Raw genomic sequence first — 7,971 nt, forward strand, 5'->3', positions numbered from 1 at the left:
GGGTTTGTGAGTTGCATCTGACACTCCCATTCTGAATGAACCCTTGAGTTAATCAACTCATTTTACAGAAGAAAAGTGACTTTTTCTTTTCATTTAAATAAAAATAATAATAAAAGAGTTTCTTCATCATCTGACATGGTGCTGATACAGCTTAGAAGGAAATTAATTGTAACTTCCTCAGATGTATGAGGTTGTATAATTCAAGCAAATATTAACTTTTTTTTTTTTCCCTGAGGTGAAGTAATCCCTGGAGGCTAGAAGCAAGGCTAATGCCAAGGGAGGTTTTATGTTGTCTACTTAAGGTGTCAACACAGAACACCTGTAATAACGTGAGTTTCAGAAAACTGACCCCAAGGGCCAAGTATCTGGGGAGCAGTGTATTTGGGGAAGGGAACACCTCACCTCATTTTCTTAATCCAGAATGTGGACAAGGCAACTTATTCTTGAACATCTAAACTGAGAATGGAAGAGTTTGAGTCACTGACATGCTTCAAGATTCTTACATCACTTCTCAACTTAGTCAAAAGGCCTCACTGTGGAGAAATTGTCACTCTCCTCCCACCCAGCACACAATCAATCTCTTTTTTCTCTCTCTTTCCTATTACATGAAAGATTAATTACAATTGTTTTGGGAAATACCAAAGAAAAAAGTTTTTAAACATAAAGATGAATACTTCTGAATCTACAAAAGACTCTAACCACTACAATATTCCTGAATGCTGTGTCACATAATTAAATTGAAGATCACATGTCTCTAAAACGGGGAGCAAGAGGGTGGGTGGCAGAGTCGAGACTTACATCTAAGTTGACTGATTGCTTAGTCTACTTATTTCCATAAGAATCCTCTCCCTTTTTTTTTTTTTTTTGTTGTTGTTGTTGTAAGATGCTGTTGAGTCAGTTCCAACTTATAGCAACTCTATGTACAACAGAATGAAACACTTCCTGGTCATAAGCCATCCTCACAATCATTCCTATGCTTGAGCCCATTGTTGCAGCCACTGTATCAATCCATCTCACTGAGGGCCTTTCTCCTTTTTGCTGACCTTCTATTATACCTAGCATGATATACTTCTCTAGGGACTGGTCCCTTCTGACAACATGATCAAAATACAGGAGATGAAGTCTGGCCATTCTAGACTCAAAGGTGCATTTCAGATGTACTTCCCCCAAAACAGATTTGTTCACTCTTTCAGCAGTCCATGGTACACTCAATATTCTTTACCAACATCACAACTCAAATGCATCCATTCTTCTGCAGTCTTCTTTATTCATTGTTCAGCTCTCACATGCATATGAAACTATTGAAAATATCATGCCTTGAGTCAGGTACACCTTAGTCTTCAAAGGAAGACTCTCTTTAACAGTTTCAAGAGATCTTTTGCAATAGGTTTGTCCAATGTAATACATCATTTTATTTGTTAAGTGCTGCTTCCATGGGCATTGGTTAAGGATGCAAGGTCAATCTTTTCTCCATTTATCATGATGTTGCTTATTGGTCCAGTTGTGAGGATTTTTGTTTTCTTTATGTTGAGGTGCCATTCACACTGAAGGCACTGATCTTCATCAGTAAGAGCTTCAAGTCTTCTTCAGTTTCAGCAAGGAAAGTTGTATCATCTAAATATTGCAGGCCATTAATGAGTCTTCCTCCAAATCTGATGCCATTTTCTTCTTTGTATAGTCCAGCTTTTCAGATTATTTGCTCAACATACAGACTGAATAAGTATGGTGAAAGGATATAACCCTGACACACACCTTTCTTGATTTTAAACCATGCAGTATCCCTTTGTTCTGTTCAAATGACCACCACCTGGTCTATGAACAAGTTCCTTATGAGCACTACTACATGTTCTGGAATTTCCATTCTTTGTAATGTTATCTGTAATTTGTTTCCCATTTATTTTGGTTATCTAGTGCTGCTGTAACAGAAAATTCCACAAATGTGGCTTCAACAAATAGGGATTTATTCTCTTATGCTATAGGAGGCTAGAAGTCCCAGTTCAAAATGCCAGCTCTAGGCGGTAGGTTGATCTTGGGCTTCAGCTCTGCCTCTTGCTCCCACCTCACTGAAGCTGGAGGCTTCTCTTAATTCAAGCAACTGCTGGCTGCTGAGGCTGTCAAACCTAAGGTTGACAAGTAAAATGACATAGTCCCAAGATTATTAAGCAACACAGCATACCACTAGTTCAAGTTCAGAAATAGTCCCAAGATCGGGAGGTAACATGGCAAGCTGCTGAATGAAGACGCAGCTACATGCAGGATACAACTGTGCCAAAAAGCTCAAGACCTTTCTCAAACTGTCTTCTTACATTCTGGAAACAGACCACAACTCTAAGGCAGCTACTCAGCTGCTCACAGTAGATTCTGCCATGCAGTTGATTACGTCTCATCAGGGAAATCCAGCTGCCAAGCCACTCAAAACCAGGTCCACCCAAGTTGACACATAACCTTAACTACCACACCATTCTTTCCAATGTTATCCATAATATGCTATTATTTGCACAGTAGAATCCCTTTGCATAGTCAATAAAACACAGGTAAACATCTTTCTGGTATTCCTTGCTTTCAAACAAGATCCATCTGACATCAGCAATGATATCCTTTGTTTCATGTCCTCTTCTGAATTGTGTTTGAATTTCCAGCAATTCCTTATTAATATACTACTGCAACCATTTTTAAATTATCTTCAGTGAAGTTTTACTTGCATATGATATTAATGATTTTTATTTCTACTTTCCACATTCTATGGGGTCACCTTTCTTTGGAATGGGCACAAATATACGTCTCTTCCAGTTGGTTGGTCGGGTTCTAAATTTCTTACCATAAATGAGTGAACATTTCCAGTGCTGCAGCTCTTTGTTGAAACATCTCAGTGGGTATTCTGTCAATTCCTGAAGCCTTGCTTTTCACCAGTTCCTTCAGTGCAACGTGTACTTCTTTCAGTACCATTGCTCCTTGATCATATGCTATTTCCCAAAATGGTTCTTTTTGATACTTTTTGGTACTCTATGTGTTCCTTCCATCTTCTTTTGCATTGTTCAGTATTTTGCCCATAGATTCCTTCAATATTGTAACTCAAGACTTGAATTTTTTTCTTTAGTTCTTTCAGCTTGAGAAATACAAATCATGTTATTATCTTTTGATTTTCTAATGCCAGGTCTTTGCACATTTCATTATAATACTTTACTTTGTCTTCTTGAGCTGCCCTTTGAAATCTCCTATTCAGGAATTTTACTTCATCATTTCTTCCATTCCATCTACCTTTCGCAACTCTCCACTCAAGAGTAAGTTTCAGAGTCTCTTCTGACATCCATTTTTGCCTTTTCTTCCTTTCCTGTCTTTTTAATGACCTTTTGCTTTCTTCATGTATGATGTCCTTTATGCCATACCACAACATGTCTTATCTTTGGTCATTAGTGTTCAATGCATCATATTTATTCTTCAGATGGTCTCTATATTCAGGTGGGATATACTCCAGTTAATACTTTGGCTCTTATGGACTTATTTTAATTTTCTTCAGCTTCAACTTAAACTTGCATAAGAGCAATTGATGGTCTGTTCCACAGTCTGTCCCAGATCTTAACTGATGATACTAAGCTTCTCCATCATCTCTTTCCATAGATGTAGTCTATTTGATTCCTGTGTTTGATTCCTGTATTTGATTCCATCTGGGAAGTTCCATGTTCATAGTCACTGTTTATATTACTGCAAAAATATATTTATAATGAATAAGTTATTGCTTGTGTATAATTATATCATGCAATCTCTGGTGTCATTCCTATCACTAAGGCCATATTTCCGAACAACTGAAGCTTCTTTTTTGTTTCCAACTTTTGCATTCCAGTCCAAAGTAGTTATCAATACATCTTGATTGTGTGTTTGATCAATTTTAGATTGCAGAAATTGGTAAAAATCTTCAAGTTCTTCATCTTTGGCTTTAGTTATTGGTGAGTAGATTTGAATAATAATGGTTGTGGTAGTTAAGTTTGTGTGTCAACTTGGCTTGGCCTGGTTGAGTGGCTGGGCAGCTGGATGTAGTATTCCCCATGAGGAGACTGGTAATCAGCTCCATGGTGGGATCTACTACCAGTAGCTGAGTAGATGCCTTACAGATGTGATCTGCTTCCTTTATATAAAGAGAAGCCTTAAGGATAGTCTCTAGCTGATGGCATGCTTGAACCCTGAATGTAGCTGAGTCATTGTTCAGCAATTTGCCATGCTCTGCTGATCTTGGGACTTTTAATGGACTTGAATTAATGGCCTGCCATGTGGTTTGGTAATATTGGGACTGTGCCTTATTATTTGTCAACCTTGGGCTTATCAGCCTTAGCACCCAGAAACTGAATGAAGAAAAGCCTCCAGCTTCAGTGGGCCAGGAGCAGGAGGCAAAGCTAAAGCCCAAGGTTGAGAGCCTTTCACCTAGCCCCTAGAGCCTGGCACTTTGAATTTGGATGTAAAGCCTCCAAACTGTAAGAGAATAAACTCCTGTTTCTTCAAGCCATTCCATTTGTGGTATATTCCTGTCTGAGCAGCACTAGGTAACCAGAACAGTGGTATTATCAAGTCTTCCTTGTAGGTGTATGGATATTATACTATCACTGACAGCAGTATGCTTCAGGGTATATCATGAAATATTCATTTTGACCATAAATGTGATGCCATTCCTCTTAAATTTGTAATTCCTGGCATAGTTGACCAATATCAAAATTCAAAATGGCCAATATCAAACAATTTCAGCTCAGAAATGCCTAGGATTTTGATCTTTATGTATTTGATTTCATTTCTGACACCTTCCACTTTTTCTAGATTCATATTTCTTATATGCCATGTTCTGATTACTAATGGTGTTTTGCAGCTGTTTCTTCTCATTTTGAGTCATGCTATATCAGCAAATGAAGGTCTCAGAAGCTTTACTTCATTCAGATCATTAAAGTTGACTATATTTTGAGGAGGCAGCTCTTCTCTAGTTGTATTTTGAGTGCTTTCCAACCTGAGAAGCTTATCTTCTGCAACTGTAGCAGACACTGGTTCCCTGCTATTCATAAGGTTTTCAGTGGCCAATTCTTTCAGAAGTGGACCTGGCTATGTCTTTCTTCCAGTCTCTCTTAGTCTGGAAGCTCTGCTGAAATGTGTCAACCATTGATGGCCCTGCTGGTATTTGAAATACCGGTGGTTTCCAGCATCACAGTCACACCCAAGCAATTATAGTACAACAAGCTGACACGAGAGTTAATATTCCTACAGGAATGGGGACAATTGTAATTACTCCATATAATGCTTCCCTTTCAACAACTCTCCAAGGCATAAGTCACATAACAGATGCTGTTGAGTCAGCTTCAATTTATGGCAACACATGTACACCAGAACATGGCATTGCCTAGTTCTGTGCCATCTTCATGATTGCTGGTTTGCTCAAGTCCATTGTTGCAGCCATTGTGTATTTACAGTGTCTTACAATTTAGGAAGGAGCTCTGGTGGCACTGTGGTAAGGCATTCAACTGCTAATCAAAAGGTTGGCAGTTCGAACCAAACAGCTGCTCCATGTAAGAAAGATGAGGCAGTCTGCTTCCATAACGATTTATGGCCTTGGTAACCCTATGGGGGTCACTATGAGTCAGAATCGAGTCAATGGCAGTGAGCTTGATTTCTTTGGTTCCATCCTAGGGGCCTCATCTTCCAGCAATAGTCTATTGTGATCCATAGGGTTTTCATTGGCGGATTTTCAGAAATAAGCTGCCAGACGTGCCACCCCCCCAACAGTCTGTCTTAATCTGGAAGTTCCACTAAATCCAGCCCACCATGGGTAGTCCTGCTGGTGTTTCAAACATGGGTGCCATAACTTCCAGGTATGTAAGTCTCCACAGTACAACTGAGAGGTGGGTGAAGGAATGGATGCTAAAACTTGTTTAAAAAGATGAAAGGGAAGCATAAAGCATAGAAAAATATCCTACCAAACAGTAGTGCAGGACCCTTTCTATGCCTTCTAAAGTTAGACCTCAGTCACAATTCTGCCCATGTTTTATTGTATTGTATTTTTTGGTAGCAACCTGTTTCTAAAAGTTCAGTCTTGAAAACCTTATAGAGTAATTCTGCCACATCTGGGGTCAACTCAACAGCAACTTATGTGTGTGTGTGTGTATATATATATATATATATATATATAAACTATACTATGTTTTACATGGGAGCTCTGGTGGCATAGTGCCTAAGGCATTTGACTGCTAACCAGGAGGCTGGCGGTTCAAATCCACCAGGCACTCCTCAAAAGGAAGGTTGGCCAATCTACTTTTGTGGTGATATTGTCTCAGAAACCCAAGGAGGGGTCTCTATGAGTTGGATCCAACTCAACAGCAGTGAGTTTGGTTTTGTTTGGTTTATGTTTTACATACATATTTTATATACATGTTATGAGCCATGGTTTTACAGTGGTTGAAAGGGAAGCATTATATGGAGTAATTACAATTGTCCCCATTCCTGTAGGAATATTAACTCTCGTGTCAGCTTGTTGTACTATAATTGCTTGGTGTGACTGTGATGCTGAAAACCACTGCTAGTTGAAAAGTTGGTAGTTTGAGCCCATCAGCTACTCTGTGAGGCAGTCTGCTTCTGTAAAGACTTACAATCTTGGAAAATTTATGGGGAAGTTCTACTCTATCCTATATGATCACTATGAGTTTGACTTTCCTAGACAACAATAATATTATGCTTTTATGAAGATTAAATGAATTAATACATTTAAGGCTCTTAGAAGGAATTGGGCATAGAGGAATTCATGCTTAACAGATGTTAAAAATAAAACAACTCACTGCCATCAAGTCAATTCTGACCCATAGTGACCCTCACTGTGTTTCTACTTTACAGAAGTAGATTGCACCTTCCTTCTGTTGAGCAACTGGTGGGTTTGAACTGCCAACATTCTGGTTAGTAGTCAAATGCCTTAGGCACTGTGCCATGTTATGTATAATTATCTTACTACTATTATTAAGTTAGTGGTAAGTCTCCTTCACTAGATTATATGTCCCTTACAATTACAGACTACTTCCTGGATATTTTAGTGTACTCCCCAGTAAGTCAGCCTCCCAATGAATGCCTGATGAACTGAATGGACTCTGCTTTTTAAGATTGCTCCAAAGATAAAACATCTGAAATGATGGATCTTCCGTATACTCCAACAATAGGCGAGTTTTTATTATGCAGTCAGATCTTAATTAACCATGTGTGAAGTCTCCACTTCTTGGATTACCCACGGAACATGTTTAATCCCCTGTCACCAAAATGCTTCTGGGATTCTGACCTGAATTGAGATCATTTGGGAAAGGAAAGCAATTTTAGTAATTAGCCCATGCAGAACATGATCAAAATGGTTAATTTTCTACTCCCCAAAGCACACAATGCAGATAGAAATGATTTTTAGATTCTCCACCCCTTTCTCTCCTTTGCATTAGTATGAACAATTGAGAGTTCCCTAAAAAATCACAATTATTGTTTAATCAATGAGAATGCTGAAAGAGAAGATCTCTAAGTGGAGGAATTAGAGGCAATCTTTATTTTTTGAATTTTGCTTACGTATATTCCAATTTTTCAAAGTGAAAATATTCCCTTTGTATAATAAGAATGTTCCATCCTTCTTCCTACCTAATCACTGTTTAATTAGAATAAATTTCATGGCGCTTATAAGAATTCCAGAATAAATTAAACAAAATGAAATAAACTACTGTGTGATCTCTGTCAAGTTATTTAGCATCTCTGAATCTCATTTCTAAAGTGGAAATAAAATAATTACTTAAAAGGCTGGCGTGAGACTAAAGTCATTGAGGCTGGCTGACGACTCCCCAAACTATTGCCCTGAGATAAAATTTAAATCTTGAACTGAAGCTATGCCCTGACATCATCTTTTTTTTTTTTTTTTTTGATTTGGGTGAAGATTTACAGAGTAAATTCACTTTTCATACAGCAGTTCACATATACTTTGTC

The sequence above is a fragment of the Orycteropus afer genome, unplaced genomic scaffold (genome assembly GCF_000298275.1).
Source record: "Orycteropus afer afer isolate SDZICR_OR568_19922 unplaced genomic scaffold, OryAfe1.0 scaffold00102, whole genome shotgun sequence".
NCBI lineage: Eukaryota > Metazoa > Chordata > Mammalia > Tubulidentata > Orycteropodidae > Orycteropus > Orycteropus afer.